Below are 17,811 nucleotides of genomic sequence, written 5' to 3' on the forward strand. Positions count from 1 at the left end.
CTACAAAAAATAAAAATAAATGTAGCCAGACATGGTTGCATGCACCTGTAGTCCTAGCTACTTGGGAGGCTAAGGCAGGAGGATCCCTTGAGGCTGGAAGGTCAAGGCTGCAGTGAGGTCCTGTCTCTAAAAAAATAAACACACACAACCTGGAGAGACCTGCTGGTGTTTGCCTGTGTGCAAGCCCTGACCCTGAGCCATAGTGGTGGAAATCCAGGAATCGATGAGCTGGGCATGCTGATCTGAAACTTCCGGTTTTACAGAGGGGAAACTGAGGTCAGAAAGAGAATCGGCTTGCCTAAGCCATGTCGTGGTCCTGGGGAACAGGAGCTCAGGTCTCCTGAGGTCTTCATTCCAGCCCATGAGTACAGTCCCTCTCAGGCACAAGCACAGGGGTCCTTAACACCCCAGAATCCTCCAAAGACAGCTCTCTGTTACAGCTGGGGTTACAGAGAGGGCCTGTTGCCTCCCCTGCCTCCCTCTCCTCCTCTCCAGGAGTACCAGACCTTGGTGAGCAGACCTTAGCACCTTTTTTCTTTTAGAGACAGGGTCTTACTCTGTAGCCCAGGCTGCAGTGCACTGGTGTGATCATAGCTCACTACAGCCTGGAACTCCTGGACTCCAGCAATCCTCCCACCTCAGCCTCCTGAGTAGGTGGGACTACAGGTGCATGCCACTATGCCCGGCTTTTTTTTTTTTTTTTTAGATGGAGTCTTGCTCTGTCGCCAGGCTGGAGTGCAGTGGCACGACGCTTTCGGCAACCTCTGCCTCCTGGTTCAAGCGGTTCTCCTGCCTCAGCCTCCCGAGTAGCTGGGACTACAGGCATGCGCCACCATGACCAGCTAATTTTTGTATTTTTAGTAGAGACCAGGTTTCACCATGTTGGCCAGGATGGTCTCGATCTCTTGACCTCGTGATCCACCCGCTTTGGCCTCCCAAAGTGCTGGGATTACAGGTGTGAGCCTGTCCTCAGCTTATTTTTAAACTTTTTGTAGACATGGGGTCTGATTATGTTGCCCAGGCTGGTCTCAGATTCCTTGCTTGAAGTGATCCTCCTACCTCAGCCTCCGAAAGTGCTGGGATTACAGGCATGAGCCACCATGCATGGCCAAACCCTAGCACCTTTCTGTCTGTCCTCTTCACTCCAGCCCTCTAAGTACCTGATGTCCCCATCTTCCTCCCCATTGAGGGAGGACATCTTTGCTAAAACTGGTACAGACCGTTATAAGCTGAATGTTTGTGTCCAGACATTCAGTATGTTGAATTCATATGTTGAAGCCCGACACCCAGTGTGGCTGTATTCGGAGATGAGACCTATAAGGAGGTAATTCAGGTAAATGAGGTCATGAGTGTGGGGTCCTGATCTGATAGGATTGGTGTCCTTATAAAAGGAAGAGGACGCCAGCGTGCCTCTGCACACAGAAAAGTCGTGTGAGGACATAGCGAGAAGCGGCCCTTAAGCTTGGGAAGTTGAGGCTGCAGTAAGCTATAATTGTGCCTCTGCACTCCAGCCTGGGTGACAGAGCAAGACTCTGTCTCTTAAAAGAAGGGAGAAAGGGAAGGGGAGGGGAAGGGAGGGGAGGAGGAAGTGGGGAAGGGAAAGAAAAATCAACCCTAGCAGGGCTGGGCTCAGTGGCTCATGCCTATAATCCCAGCACTTTGGGGAGGGCCAAGGTGGATGGATCACTTGAGGTCAGGAGTTCAAGACCAGCCTGGCCAACATGGCAAAACCCTATTTCTACTAAAAATACAAAAAGCCAGGCATGGTGGCAGGTGCCTGTAATCCCAGCTACTTGGGAGGCTAAGGCAGGAGAATCACTTGAACCCAGGAGGCGGAGGTTGCAGTGAGCCAAGATTGTGCCACTGAACTCCAGCCTGGGCAACAAGAGCAAGACTCCATCTAAAAAAAAAAAAAAAAAAGAAAAAAGAAAAAAGAAATCAGTCTTAGCAGAACCTCGATCTTGTACGTCCAGCCTCCAGAACTGTGAGAAGATAAGTGTTTGCCTTTTTTTTTTTTTTTTTTTTGAGATGGAGTCTATTTCTGTCACCCAGGCTGGAGTGCAGTGGTGCAATCTCAGCTCACTGCAACCTCCGCCTCCCAGTTCAAGCAATTCTTCTGCCTCAGCCTCCTGCATAGCTGGGATTGCAGGCGCCCACCACCCCACCCAGCTGATTTTTGTATTTTTAGTAGAGATGAGCTTTCACTGTGTTGGTCAGACTGGTCTCAAACTTCTGAACTTGTGATCCGCCCGCCTTGGCCTACCAAAGTGCTGGGATTACAAGCATGAGCCACTGCATTTGGCCAAGTGTTTGCCTTTTAAGCTGCCCAGTCTATGGTATTTTGTTACGGCAGCTCCTGCACACTAAGACAAGGATTGAAACATTTACAGATTCAATGATATCAAGTCTGGGAGATGCTGCAAAACTCACAGGTGGGGAAGTGTGCAGGGTTAGCAAGAAACAGGACTGACCACAAGCTGAAAATTGGCAGGGCAAGTTGGCTCACCCCTGTAATCCTAACACTTTGGGAGGCTGAGTCGGGCAGATCACTTGCGGTCAGGAGTTTGAGACCAGCCTGGCCAACATGGTGAAACGCCATCTCTACTAAAAATACAAAAATCAGCGGAGCATGGTGGTGCACACCTGTAATCCCAGCTACTTGGGAGGCTGAGGCAGGAGAATCGCTTGAACCCCGGAGGCGGAGGTCGCAGTGAGCTGAGATCGCACCTTTGCACTCCAGCCTGGGTGACAGAGCAAGACTCCATCTCAGAAAACAAACAAAAAACAAAAACAGGCTGAAAATTGCTGGTGAGTGATGAAGTCACGTGGGAGGAGGCCTCTATTTTCCCTCCACATTTGTGTGTTTGAAACGTTCTCTACTAGAAGGTTTGTAAAAATAGTATAGCGGAATGGGTCATGAAATCACTTTGGTGGGGTCAGAACCAGCATCTTCTTAAATGAGATAGAATAAAATAGAACCGTCTAAGTCAGGTGTGGTGACTCATGCCTGTTATCCCAGAACTTTGGGAGGCCAAGGCAGGAGGATCGTTTGAGGCCAGAAGTTTGAGACCTGCGTGGGCAACATAGCAAGACCCCCCCATCTCTACAAACAATTTTAAAGATTAGTCGATCATGGTGGCATGCACCTATAGTCCCAGCTACTCAGGAGGCTGAGGTGGGAGGATGGCTTAAGCTGAGGAGGTTGGGGCTGCAGTGAGCTGTGATCACACCACTGCACTCCAGCCTGGGCCACACAGTGAGATCCCATCTTAAATTTTTTTTTTTTTTGAAAAGAACAGTCTAGAATAGAACACACCAGGATTCTTTCCATGTGATAATGTAAGCAATACTTTACAAGCTTTTTTTCAGGCATGGGTGGGGAGGTAATGTGCTGAATGTAAAATGTACTTCTTACTGTATGATCCAAAGGGCTGGAAAATCACTTCTTGTAGTTGGTTTGACCACGGCCTCTGGAGCCAGGTTGCCTGGCTCTGGTTCTGTCGATTATTGAGTGTGTGACCTTGAACAAGTTACTAAACCTCTCTGTGCCTCAGCTCCTTCACCTTTAAAGTGCCGTTAATAATCCTACCCTCATTACAGGATTGACATGGGGATGAAATAAGCTAATGGACATCAAGTGTTCTAAACATTGCTCCTAGCACATTCTAAGTGCTCTGTAAATAGCAGCTATCACTATAGTGTTGGGAATTTGATGGCCTGAAAAGGGAGGAAGAAGAGAAAGAAGAGAAAGGCAGTGCTCAACCACAAAGAGCACTGTCTCACAGCAGGGTCCCAGGCAGTGTGGCACTGCATTCATTCGTGAATATTCATTCATCCACATTCATTCATTCATTCACATTCACTCATTCATTCATGATTATTCATTTCTTCATGGATATTCATTTGATCATTCATGCATATGTATTTGTTCATGAATATTCATTTGTCCATTCATGACTATTCACTCATTCATTCATTCAATAAGTCTTCTAGAATGCCCACTATGTACTCCTCCCAAAACACTAGAGAGACAGTGATAAATAAGATGGCCTTGGTCTGTGCCCTCACAGAGCTCACCCTCTGCCTGGGAAGATAAAAAATTTATTATAATAAACATGTAATTATTGGAATGGGGAACCACAGAGGCAAGCTAGGCCATCCCCTAACAGCTAATTGATGTTTGCGACTCAGCTAAGAGAAAGACTAAGGCGAGGTTCGAATGTTTCTGGCAGAGGCAAGAGGGCCGCTACACGTGTGGGGAATGCCAGAAGCTCAGTATGACAAGGCCTGCTCTCTCCAGTAGGGGGCGACACTGACCAGATGTGGCTATTTAAGCTGATTTTCATTTTATTTCATTTCATTTCTTTCTTTCTTTCTTTTCAGAGGCAGGATCTTGTTCTGTTGCCCGGGCTAGAGTGCAGTGGTGCAATCACCACTCACTGCGGCCTCAACTTCCTGGGCTCAAACAATCCTCCTGCCTCAGCCTCCCGAGTAGCGGGGACTACAGGCACCCGCCACCACACCCAGCTAACTTGGTTTTGTTGTTGTTGTTGTTATCGTTGTTGTTGTTGTTGTTTTGTAGAGACAGGGTCTCGCTGTGTTCCCCAGGCTGGTCTCAAACTCCTGGGCTCAGGCTATCCTCCCATCTAGGCCTTGCAAAGTGCCACGATTAAAGGCATGAGCTACCATACCGAGCCTAAATTTAAATCAGTGAAAAGTAAACAGAATTAAAAATTAAGTTCCTCGGTGCTCAAAAGCCACACTGCATTGCGCGATGCAAGCACAGAACGCTTTCATCATTGAGGAAAGGTAAGCGTGGTAAGTGCTGGTCAAGATGCCGAGTTGAGCCATCCAATGCCACAGCCACCAGGCACAGGTGGCTGCTGGGCACTTGAAATATGGCTAGTGCCACCAAGGAGCTGAATTTTAAATTTTATTTTATTTTAATTAGTTAAAATTAAAATTTAAACACGGATCTTTAATTCAGTCACTGGAAGACTTTTAATTATGTTTGGTACAACTCGAATATGTATATCTATTTTTTAAACTGTACATTTTACAAAATCTAAACACAGATCATGTTGAAATGCTCTATAAAAGGAAAGTACGCACACCAGACGGTGAAGACATAGAACGAAAAAAAAGTAGGTAAAATGTTATTACTAAATGTTATATTGACTGCATAGTGAGATGATAATATTTTAGAAGTAGTATACTAAAAATACATTATTAAAATGTGGGGCCTGGCGTGGTGGCTCACGCCTGTAATCCCAACACTTTGGGAGGCCAAGGCAGGCAGATCACTTGAGGTCAAGAGGTCGAGACCAGCCTGGCCAACATGGTGAAAGTCCGTCTCTACTAAAAGTACAAAATTAGCTGGATATGATGATGCATGCCTGTAATCCCAGCTTCTCAGGAGGCTGAGGCAGGAAAATCGCTAGAGCCCAGGAGCTGGAGGTTGCAGTGAGCCGAGATCACACCACTGCACTCCAGACTGGGCAACAGAGTGAAGCTCCATCTCAAAAAAAAAAAAAATTACGTATGTGGTTCACCTTATATTTCTATGGAACAGTATGGGGCTAGGGCTTAGATGGGGAGGAAGAGGGCAGAAAGGGAGCTGGAGAGGTCTGGAATTCTCATAAGCTCAATGGGGAGCTTGAACTTCTTCCTGGGTAATGGGGAGCCATAGCAGGTGTTGGAGCACGGCAATGACAGGGTCAGACACTTATGCCTGGAAAGTATTTATGCCTGGATACTTATGCTTGGAAAGTCAGATACTTATGCCTCTGGCAGCTTTGGGGAGGATGGAGGGAGGAGGGAAGCCAGTTGGGAAACCATTGTCATCAAGCTCACCAGACATGAGAGGGGCTTGGGTTAGGATGGTGGCGCCAACATCATTATCATCATTATTATTAAAGACAGGGTCTCACTCTGTTGTCAGGCTGGAGTACAGTGGTGCGACCGTATCTCACTGTAGCCCCCAACTCCTGGGTTCAAGCAGTCCTCCTGCCTCAGCCTCAAGTAGCTGGCCCTACAGGTGCCAGGGATGGAAAAAGCTGCCTGTCTCTCTTTTAAGGAAATTTCATAGAAATTTCACCCAAAAGTTCTGCTTTAATCTCATCAGCCACCCCTAGCCATATGGGGGACTGGAAAATATAGTTTAGTTGGGTCCATGGCTTTCCGGGACAAAATTAGGACCCTATCCTAGGGAGAGTGAGTGATGAGTACGCTCAGGCACGGCACAGTGGGTTCTGGGTAGGTGGCTCTGAGTCTTGGAGGGACCCACAGCCAAGACATGGACAGGTGCCACCTCAGAGGGCTGCGCTGTGGAGGTGAGAGGTGGCCGCAACTCTCCTGAGCTGCTTACTGGCAAGGTGACCTCCTGGAGAGGGTGAGATCCTTCAGGGACAGGTGACACAGCAGGGTTCCCAGCACTGAGCCCTGACATACAACATTAGAGAGGAAGTCAGGAAAAAGGAGGGAAACCCCGGCTGGCAGGCAGAAGGGAAACCAGGAGAACACAGGGTTTTGTGGGGAAGGGCTGGGGCCCAGGACCTAGCACCCCTCCAAGCTCCAGGCAGCATGAGGCTGGAAGCTGCCTAGGACCAGCCTGGGCAACATAGCGAGACCCCCGTCTCTACAAAAAAGTTTTTGTAGCGATCACTCCCTGGCTCACAGGAGGCGATCAACACGTATGTATTTTCTTTTCTTTTTTTTCTTTTTTCTTTTTTTCTTTTTGATATGGAGTCTCGCTCTGTCACCCAGGCTGGAATGCAATGGCGCGATCCTGGCTCACTGCAACCTCTGCCTCCCAGGTTCAAGTGATTCTCCTGCCTCAGCCTCCCGAGTAGCTGGGATTACAGGCGCCCGCCACCATGCCCAGCTGATTTTTGTATTTTTAGTAGAGATGGGGTTTCATCATGTTGGCCAGGCTGATCTCAAACTCCTGACCTCAAGTAATCCACCTGCCTCAGCCTCCCAAAATGCTGGGATTCCAGGCGTGAGCCACTGCGCCTGGCCTATTTCTTGAATAAGGTGGATTTGGCCACGTGAACATTCTCGAGATCTTTGTTAAGAGCAATTTCCGAGGAGACAGGAGTGAGGAAGCCAGGTCCCATTGAGCAGTGGGCAGACAGGAAGGATCATTCTTTCCAGAAGTTTGCCTGGGGAGGCGAGGGGAAGTGGAAGGAGGAACAGTGCCCTACTCAGCTCTGAATTCCAGCACCCAACATCATCATCATCATCATCATTATTAGAGACAGGGTCTCACTCTGTCATCCAGGCTGGAGTACAGTGGTGCGATCATAGCTCACTGTAGCCTCCAACTCCTGGGCTCAAGTGGTCCTCCTGCCTCAGCCTCCCAAGTAGCTGGCACTACAGGTGTGTGTCACCATACCTGGCTAATTTTTCTTTAAATTTTTTGTAGAGACGGGGGTCTCGCTATGTTGCCCAGGCTGGTCTTGACCTCCTGGGCTCAAGCGATCCTCCTGCCTCAGCTTCCCAAAGTGCTGGGATAACAACCATCACGCACCTGCCCCCATCATCATCATCATCATCATTATCCCCAACACCGTCCCCACCCCTACCCTCTCTTCCTCCTTCCCATCATCCTATTTGTCTTTAATGAGCCATCTCTTTGATAACTGCAGTGTGTTTTTTAGGAACTAAACAAACTGAAGCTGCAGGGTATTCTTTCTTTCTTTCTTTTTTTTTTTAACAAAAGAGCTCATTGAATAAGCAATGGGTTTTTCTGCAACTATTTTTAAAGACGGAGCTGCAGGCTAGGCTGTGAGGAAAATCAGAGTGCTCTCCTCAAGGTCAGGGCATTGAGGGAAAAATCCATTGTTGGTGAGGTGCCCCGCAGACAAATATTCCGCTGTCAGAAGACCCAGGCAGTGGAGAAGGCTCCTGGGACAAGCTCTCCTTCCCTGGCTACCCTAGGACACTCAGGACAATGGTGTCCCTCCATCCTCTGCAGTGGCCCTAGCCCGGTCCCTTAGATGGAGACATTTTGTGATCCCTAAGCCTTGGTCCCCTGGTCCCTGGTATCCTCACCAGGACACGGTTGGCCACCGACCCTGCCCTCAAGGGGTTCCAAATTGGGGCCAATGTTCCTGGAAACAAAGCATTTCCACAACATCCCCACATCTAATTTCCAACCACTTCCAAGCATTATCTCTGGGGGAAACTGAGGCTCAGAGAGGTCAGTGTGGCTGCCTGTGGCCAAGCTGGGGCTCAGACCTGGGGCTCAGACCTAGGGCTCTCTCTGTCCCCGTGGTGGTCCCAGCATTATCCACTGCAGGAAGCTACCTATTCCAATAAAAATCTATGTTACAGCTGGGCACAATGACTCATGCCTGTAATCCCAGCACTTTGGGAGGCAGAGGTAGGTGGATCACTTGAGGCCAGGAGGTCGAGACCAGCCTGGCCAACGTGGTGAAACCCCGTCTCTACTAGAAACACAAAAATTAGCCAGGTGTGGTAGCACATGCCTGTAATCCCAGGTACACAGGAGGCTGAGGCACGGGAATCACTTGAACCCAGGAGGTTGAGGTTGCAATGAGCCAAGATCATGCCACTGCACTCCAGTCTGAACAACAGAACAGTCTCTGTCTCAAAAAACAAAAACAACAACAAAAATAAAGATCTCTGTTCCAGGGGCACTGGAAGATTCTGGAACCTCGTGCGAAGGCATGCCTGAGCCATGCTGCCAACTTCATTTTTTTTTGAGACGGAGTCTTGCACTGTCTCCCAGGCTGAAGTGCAGTGGCATGCTCTCGGCTCACTGCAGCCTCCACCTCCCAGGTTCAAGCAATTCTCCTGCCTCAGCCTCCCGAGTAGCTGGGATTACAGGTGCACTTCACCATGTCGGCTAATTTTTTGTATTTTTAGTAGAGACAGAGTTTCACCATGTTGGCCAGGCTGGTCTCGAACTCCTGGCCTCAAGTGATCTGCCCACCTCGGCCTCCCAAAGTGCTGGGATTACAGGCATGAGCCACCACACCCAGCCTCAACCGGATTTTTATTAAGAACTGGGTGGGGCCGGGCGCGGTGGCTCACGCTTGTAATCCCAGCACTTTGGGAGGCCAAGGCAGGCGGATCACGAGGTCAGGAGATTGAGACCACGGTGAAACCCCGTCTCTACTAAAAAAAATACAAAAAATTAGCCGGGCGTGGTGGCGGGCGCCTGTAGTCCCAGCTACTCGGAGAGGCTGAGGCAGGAGAATGGCGTGAACCCGGGAGGCGGAGCTTGCAGTGAGCCGAGATTGCGCCACTGCACTCCAGCCTGGGCGACAGAGCGAGACTCCGTCTCAAAAAAAAAAAAAAAAAAAAGAACTGGGTGGGGACATTTGTCTAGTTTTTATGTGCAAGTAGCCCCAGCTTGCTGGGCTCCAATTTCTCAGCTGTAGATTGGGATTGACAGTGGTCGTGTAGTTAATATTTTCTTTCTTTCTTTTTTTTGGGGGGAGGGGGGACAGAATCTCACTGTCGCCCAGGCTGAAGTGCATTGGCGCGATCTCGGCTCACTGCAAGCTCCACCTCCCAGGTTCACATCATTCTCCTGCCTCAGCCTGCCGAGTAGCTGGGACTACAGGCGCCTGCTACCACGCCCGGCTAATTTTTTGTATTTTTAGTAGAGATGGGGTTTCACCGTGTTGGCCAGGATGGTCTCAATCTCGTGACCTCGTGATCCGCCCACCTCGGCCTCCCAATGTGCTGGGATTACAGGCGTGAGCCACCGCGCCCGGCCCCTGTAGTTAATATTTTCTAAGTCCTCCCTATGCGGCACACGGCACAGGGTTCCCTAGGTGGGTGCTATTATTTCCCTCAATGGAGACAAGGAAAATGAGACTCAGAAAAGCCAGCTTATTTCTTCTGCTTATTTCTATCAAGCAGCTTGCAAGGATTTGAGCCAGACAGGGTCTTGAACCCTCTGAGTTGGGCCCTAAACCCTCCTGTTCCTCTAGGGTGTGGGCGCCCCCTGGTGGTCACAGCAACTCCTGCGGCTCAGCTCTCATCTTCCTGGTCCAACCTCCACCTGGTCACTCCGGGATACGTGGGCCTCGGGCAGGTCGGCTGTCAGAAAGCCTAAGAAGCACCTGCTGAGATGCCCAGGAGGGTGGCGATCCATCCAGCAGCCCAGGACCTCAAATCCCAGTTCTGCGGCCCCCAGCTCTGTGACCTCGGTGAGGTGCTCAGGTAGGAGGAATCACTGAGAGATTAATTTCTGTTTTGTTCTTGGTGCATTTTCCCCTTCCTGGTTCCAAGAAGAGATCAGGTCTCCAGGTCTTTGCATGAGATCATCTTTTGTTTCCTGGCTTTTACTGTGAATGCTGAATTAGTGGGGGATGACGCTGGGCTGTGTGGGAAGAGGGTGGCTGGGGGAGTCTAACCCTGTCTGTGTGTTGTAATAGACTTGGGGCTAAAATTGTGTGGTTTTGCTCCTTCACACATGAAAGCATTTTCCCCACCAATTGTGGGGCCCTGTTTAGAGCCTCCGGTAGGGCCCGCACATCCCAGGGAACAGGAAGGCAGGCTTCCTGCTGAGTCTCCAGGAACTCGAGCCCAGTCACTAACAACCACCTCTCAAGAGTGTCAAATAAAAATAAATCCAGGCTTAGTAAGGAGAGACTTTCTTCAAAAGGGCTATTGCAAAGGAGGAAAAGGTGCCGGGCATGGTGGCTCATGCCTGTAATCCCAGTAATTTGGGAGGCCAAGACAGGAAGACCCCTTGAGCCCAAGAGTTCAAGACCAGCCTGGGCAACATAGGGCAACCCCCATCTCTACAAAAAAAAAAAAAAAAAAAAGTTTAATTAGCCAGGTGCAGTGGCACACGCCTGTAGTCCTAGCTACTTGGAAGGCTGAAGCAGGAGGATCCCTTGAGCCTAAGAAGTCGAGGCTATAGTGGGCTATGATTGTGCCATTGTACTCCAGCCTGGTGACAGAGCAAGACCCCATCTCAAAAAAAAAAAAAAAAAAAGGAGGAAAGCATTTATTGCAAGAGAGACAACACTCTGCACTCTGACCTTAAAGTCTGCAAGCTGCTCAATAGTTGGGCAAAAGGCAAAAAAATTTTTTTTTGAGACAGAATCTCGCTCTGTTGCCCAGGCTGGAGTGCAGTGGTGTAATCTCAGCTCACTGCAAGCTCCACCTCCTGGGTTCACGCCATTCTCCTGCCTCAGCCTCCTGAGTAGCTGGGACTACAGGCACCCGCCACCATGCCCAGTTAATTTTTTGTATTTTTAGTAGAGATGGGGTTTCACTGTGTTAGCCAGGATGGTCTCAATCTCCTGACCTCGTGATCCGCCCGCCTCGGCCTCCCAAAATGCTGGGATTACAGGCGTGAGCCACTGCGCCCAGCAAAAAAAAAAAAAAAAAAATTGTTTTAATAGAAAGGAATAAACAAAGGCAGAAGCGGGGGACCAGATGCCACTGTTGCTCATGCCTGTGAGCCCAGCACTTTGGGAGGCCAAGGCAGGAGGATGACTTGAGGCCAGGAGTTTGAGATCAGCCTGGGCAATGTAGTGAGACCTCATCTCGACAGAAAATTTTTAAACTAGCTGGGGGTGGTGGTGCACGCCTGTGGTCCCAGCTACTTGGGAGGCTGAGGTGGGAAGATCGCTTGAGTCCAGAAGTTGGGGGCTGCAGTGAGCCATGATCATGCCACTGCACTCCAGCCTGGGCAACAGAGCAAGACTCCGTCTCAAAAAAAAAAGAAGAAAAAAAAAGAAATACAAAAATGAGCCTGGTGTGGTGGCTCATGCCTGTAATCCCAGTATTTTGGGAGGCTGCGGTGGGGAGATTGCTTGGTTTCAGGAGTTTGAGACCAGCCTTGGCAACACAGACAGACCCCATCTCTATGAAAATACAAAAATTAGCCAGCATGGTCATGCATGCCTATAGTCCCAGCTACTGCAGAGGCTGAGGCGGGAGGATCCCTTGAGCCCATGGGGTTGAGGCTGCAGTGAGCCATGTTGGTGCTACTGCACTCTAATCTGGTCAACAGAGTGAGACTGTGTCTCAGGAAAAGGAAGAAAGGAGGAAAGTACCTATCATTCAGACGCCCCCACACACGTACACACACTCATGCACACACGCATGATGCATACATGCACAGTGTGCAGTTTACAGAGAAGAGCAGACACAGGGGGATACCAGAAGTGGGAGAAACAGGTGGACTGATCACGCTGTCATGGTGGTGGCAGCCCCGGAATCAGCAGCCATCCAGAGCCGAGGTGGCGACAGTGGCACCAAGTGGTTAGTGCACCCTGGATCCCCAAAGGCCTCCCTGCTCTCCCCAGGGTCTTGTGCAGGGGGTCCAGCTGGTGGCTTCTGCTCCCTCCCTCCTTCATCTCCCCACCACAGCCCTGCTCTGGGGCCCTGAGGCAGCTGATCCCCATCATCTGATGGAAGGGAGTGGCAGCCAGGGCTTGCACGCCTCTGAGCCAGTGTCCCTAACACCCAGGGACAGGTCAGAAAGATGCCCGTAGAGGGAGGAGTTCGCTTAGGAGCTTCCCCTCCCCAGTGAGAAACTCAGCTCAGGAGACTATAGGGCAAGGGTTGCTGTGGGTCACACGTAGAGCCAGTGAGAAGCTGGAAAATACAGCACAGTCTGGAGAGAGGGTCAGGGAGGAGGTGGGCAGCTCCTTCAGTCTCTCTTCACACTTATTCCTATAGAATCTTCCATTCCCAGTCGACAACAGCCCTCGGAGGTGTGAAGTGGTGTCTCATTGTGGTTTGGATTTGCGTTTCCTTAATGACCAAAGACATCGTGCATCTTTTCATGGGCTTTTTGGCCATTTGTATATTTTCTTTGGCTAGATGTCTATTCAAGTCCTTTGCCCATTTTTTTTAAATTGGGTTATCTTTTAATTGCTGAGTTTTGTGATTCACTATGGTCAACAAGCTGGGAAAAAATGCGCAGGTATCCAGGCTCTGCTGGTTCCCTGGGGCAGCGAGCTGTGGATGTCTCCACAATGTTTTCTGAATGAATGCCTAGAAAAACACACCAACACACCCATTCCCTCTTTTTTTCTCTCTCTCTCTCTTTTTTTTTTTTTAAGACACAGGGTCTTGCTCTGCCACCTAGGCTAGGGTGCGGTGGCATGATCCTAGGTCACTGCAGCCTCCAACTCCTGGGTTCAAGCAATCCTCCTACCTCAGCCTCCATAGTAGCTGCAACTACAGATACCCACCATCATGCCCAGCTAATTTTTTTATTTTTTGTAGAGATGGGGTCTCACTGTGCTGCCCAAGCTGGTCTCAAATTCCTGGCCTCAAACGATCCTCCCACTTTGGCCTCTCAAAGTGCCGAGATTACAGTGAGTTCCCTCTTTATCCACGTTGTACAACATGAAAAAGCAAAAGCTTGGACAGATTCAGTGGCTGGCCCAAGGTCACAGAGCCAGGCTGGAACACAGATCTCCATTTCCTCAACCCACAGTCAAACTATCTTGTGGCTGTAGCTGTTGACTCGTGCCGACCTGTAGATGCCTCGGAAAAGCTACTGGGCAAGAAAAAGAAGAGGCAGAACAAAAGTGACCTCCTCTTCTGAAAAGATTTCTCAAGGGCCAGAGTCCCAGGAATGCCTTCTGTCCTGGAAGGGGCTGAAGGTTCTAGAAGTTCAGTTGCCAGCTTGGCTGTTTCACTGATGTGAATGTGAGTGTGTGTGTGTGCATACAGTGTGCCTGTGTGCTCATGCAGGTGTGTCGGCAGGTGCTGCAATGCCAGGACCCTGCCCATCCATGCCCCTTTGCCCGCCATGCCCCCCAGTGCACCTGGCAGAGGCTGGGAGACTGCAGAAAGCATAGCCGGGCAGACACTGCCACCTGCTGGACACACTGGGCACAGCATGCAGATGGCTTGGGGCCTGGCGCTTCATCTCCTAGATCTTCTAAGGCCCCCAGAAAGTAGTGTCCTCCATCACCCCTCATTGCCTATGTGGGCCTCTCTAGAAAACACCTACAGGGTGTAATCTCAGCACTTTGGGAGGCCTGTCATCCCAGCACTTTGGGAGGCCAAGGTGGGCGGATCACCCTGAGCTCAGGAGTTTAAGATCAGCCTGGCTAGGTGAAACCCTGTCCCTACTAAAAATACAAAAATTAGCCGGGCGTGGGGCCGGGCGCGGTGGCTCACGCCTGTAATCACAGCACTTTGGGAGGCCGAGGCGGGTGGATCACCAGGTCAGGAGATCGAGACCATCCTGGCTAACACGGTGAAACCCCGTCTCTACTAAAAATATAAAAAATTAGCGGGGCGAGGTGGCGGGCGCATGTAGTCCCAGCTACCCGGGAGGCTGAGGCAGGAGAATGGCGTGAACCCGGGAGGCGGAGCTTGCAGTGAGCCGAGATCTCGCCACTGTGCCCCAGCCTGGGTGACTGAGCAAGACTCTGTCTCAATAAGTAAATAAATAAAATAAAATAAAAAAATTAAATATATAAAAAGGAAAACACCTACTGATGAAATTTTTGGCACCATGAACCCCTTTAAGTCTAGCCAAGCCCTCTTCTCAGAATAATGTTTTCAAAAGCATAATATAAAATAGTGCTGGACACACTGGCTCACACCTATAATCCCAGCACTTCAGGAGGCTGAGGCGAGAGGATCACCTGAGCCCAGGAGTTTGAGACAAGCCTGGGCAACACAGCTAGACCCCATCTCTACAAAAAAAAAATTTTTTTAATTAGCCAGGTGTGGTGGCTTATACCTGTAATCCTAGCACTTTGGGAGGCCAAGGCAGGAGGATCACTTGAGGCCAGGAGTTCAAGACCAGTCTGGGCAACACAGCAAGACCCCTATCTCTACAAAAACTTTCTTAAAAAATTAGCCAGGTGCGGTGGCTCACACCTATAATCTCAGCACTTTGAGAGGCCAAAGCAGAAGGATTGCTTGAGGCCAAGAGTTTGAGACCAGCCTGGGCAACATAGCAAGACCCAGTCTCGACAGAAAATTTAAAAGTCAGCTGGGTGTGGTGATGCACACCTGTAGTACCAGCTATTTGGGAGGCTGAGGTGGGAGGATCACTTGAGCCCAGGAGTTCGAGGCTGCAGTGAGCTATGATCCCACTACTGCACTCCAGCCTGGGGGACAGAGCAAGACCCTGTCTCTAAACAAATACATAAATAAAGATGTAATTTCTCCCATCCAAGTACCTCAATGCTCTCCATGGATCCCTTGGGGATTAGGGTAGCTCAGTTTAAGAGACACTGACCCACTCCCTGCCTGATGACCCTGGAGCCTTCTCAGCCCGTTGGCCCACTACCACATAGGACCCAGCTCAGCTCGCTCCCTCAGCCCCTGCCGCACTGTCCACAGCCCACCTGCTCTCCCAGCCTCCAGCCTCTGACCTTCCCTCCTCAACACAGAACAAGGCACCACCCTCAGAAGCCAGGCCAGTGGCTTTCTGCTCCAAGGACAGATAATTGCCCGATCTGATGTCCGAGAGGCTGCCATGCTGGAAGGGGCCCACACCATAGTCCCTCTCTCCAGGATTCAGGGAGGAAGGCCCCTGAACCTGACGCCCGGACATCACCACGTCTCACACCAGGGCTTCTGGGCCATTTGTCCTGACCTATGGGGTCTTCTGGACAGTCTGGACAGACGTTGAGTTTGTTCCTTAGAGTCTTGTGTTCCCTCCCCTAATTCCAGTCATTGTGATGTTACAACACAAGTGTGAGGAAGTAACCCTTTCTCTCTTCCTCACGTCATCCCTCTTTCCTTTCAACGATATTTAATGAATACCTACTATGTGCTGGGTAGTATTCTGGGTGTTAGAAGTAGAAATAGTGAACAAAATAGGCAAAATCCTTTCTGTCTTCAAGTTTATATACCATGTAAGGCTCAGATTAAACAAGTTAAGGCCAGCTGCAGTGGGTCATGCCTGTAATCCCAGCACTTTGGGAGGCCGAGGTAGGAGGATCCCTGGAGACCAAGGGTTCCAGACTAGCCTCAGCAACATAGCAAGACCTCATCTCTACGAAAAATTTTTGAAAATTACCTGGGCATTGGGGTGTGCTCCTGTGGTCTCAGCTACTTGGGAGGCTGAGATGGGAGGATTGCTTGAGCCAGGGAGGCTGGGGCTGCAGTGAGCTATGATTGCACCACTGCACTCCAGCCTGGGTGACAGAGTAAGACTCTGTCTCTATAAAAAAAAAAAAAAAGTACAAATAAATTTTAAAATAAATTAATTAACAGTATATTAGGCAAAGCATGGTGGCTCATGCCTGTAATCCCAGCACTTTAGGAGGCCGAGGCGGGCAGATGACTTGAGACCAGCCTGGCCAACATGGCGAAACCCTTTCTCTACTAAAATTACAGAAAAATTAGCCAGGCCTGGTGGTGGGTGCCTGTAATTCCAGCCACTTGGGAGGCTGAGACAGGAGAATCACTTGACTCTAAGAGGCAGAGTTTACAGTGAGCCAAGATCGCGCCACTGCACTCCAGCCTGGGCGACAGAGCAAGACTCCATCTCAAAAAAAAAAAAAAGTGTGTTAGAAGGTGACATATGCCATGGGTATAAGGGCAGGTAGGAAAGGAGAGTGCCAAGGTGACCTCACAGTTGAAGGTGATGTTTGAACAGCCCTGAAGGAGCAGACAGGGAACCTCACACACGTCCAGGAAACAGCGTCCTGCCTGGCAAAGGGAATAACTCGGGAAAGACCCAGCCGGACAAGCAGCAGAGGCTGGGGGTGACAAGGTCACAGGCCAGGTTGGACAGGGACTTGGGGGGCCACCAGAAGGATTTGGGGTTTGCTCTGAGAAGGGAGACACTGAAGGGTTTAGGGCAGAGGAAGATGTGGTCTTGGAGCAGTTTTGTGGACAAACTTCTGGCGCAGTGAGGGGTGGGCAGGAGCCTCCAGGCATTGTGAGAGCCCTGCCAGGGACCGGGGTGGTGGCGGCAGGGGAGGAGGGAGCAGCCGCCAGATTCTGGATCTCAGCTGAAGGATTTCCCGTAGGATGGATATGAAATGTGAGAGACTGACCTGCTGAGAATGACGTGGGGAAGTCTGTTTCCTGGGCCTGCTGAAACAAAGTACCACAAACCAGGTGGCTTAAAACAACAGAAACTGGACCAGGCACGGTGGTTCACACCTGTAATCCCAGCACTTTGGGAGGCCGAGGCAGGTGGATCACGTGAGGTCAGGAGTTCGAGACCAGCCTTGCCAACATGGTGAAACCCCATCTCTACTAAAAATACAAAAAAAGGTGTGGTGGCGAGTGTCTGTAGTCCCAGCTACTCAAGAGGCTGAGGCAGGAGAATCACTTGAACCCGGGAGGCAGAGGTTGTAGTGAGCCGAGATCGTGCCACTGCACTCCAGCCTGGGAGCAAGACTCTGTCTCAAAAAAACAAACAAAAACTCAGGGCTGGGCACGGTGGCTCACGCCTGTAACTCCAACACTTTGGGAGGCCAAGGCAGGAGGATCACTTGACCTCAGGAGTTTGAGACCAGCCTGGGCAAGATAGTAGAACCTCATTTCTCCAAAAAATAAACAGAAAATTAGCCAGGGATGGTGGCATGCACCTATAGTCCCAGCTACTCAGGAGGCTGACGTGGGAGAATCACTTGAGCCCAGGAGGTCGAGGCTACAGTGAGATATGATCGTGCCACTGCACTCCAGACTGGATGACAGAGAGAGATTCTGTCTAAAATAAATAAATAAATAAATAAATAAATAAATAAATAAATAATTTTACTTTTTATACTGTGTATTTCTGTATTTTTTGAAAAATGGCCAAATGAGCATCAAAAGATTCAATGATATACATAGGTTTGCTCTAGCTAATATTTTATCTAGATTTCATTTTTCTAT

The sequence above is a fragment of the Hylobates moloch genome, unplaced genomic scaffold (genome assembly GCF_009828535.3).
Source record: "Hylobates moloch isolate HMO894 unplaced genomic scaffold, HMol_V3 SCAFFOLD_1, whole genome shotgun sequence".
NCBI classification, from domain to species: Eukaryota; Metazoa; Chordata; class Mammalia; order Primates; family Hylobatidae; genus Hylobates; species Hylobates moloch.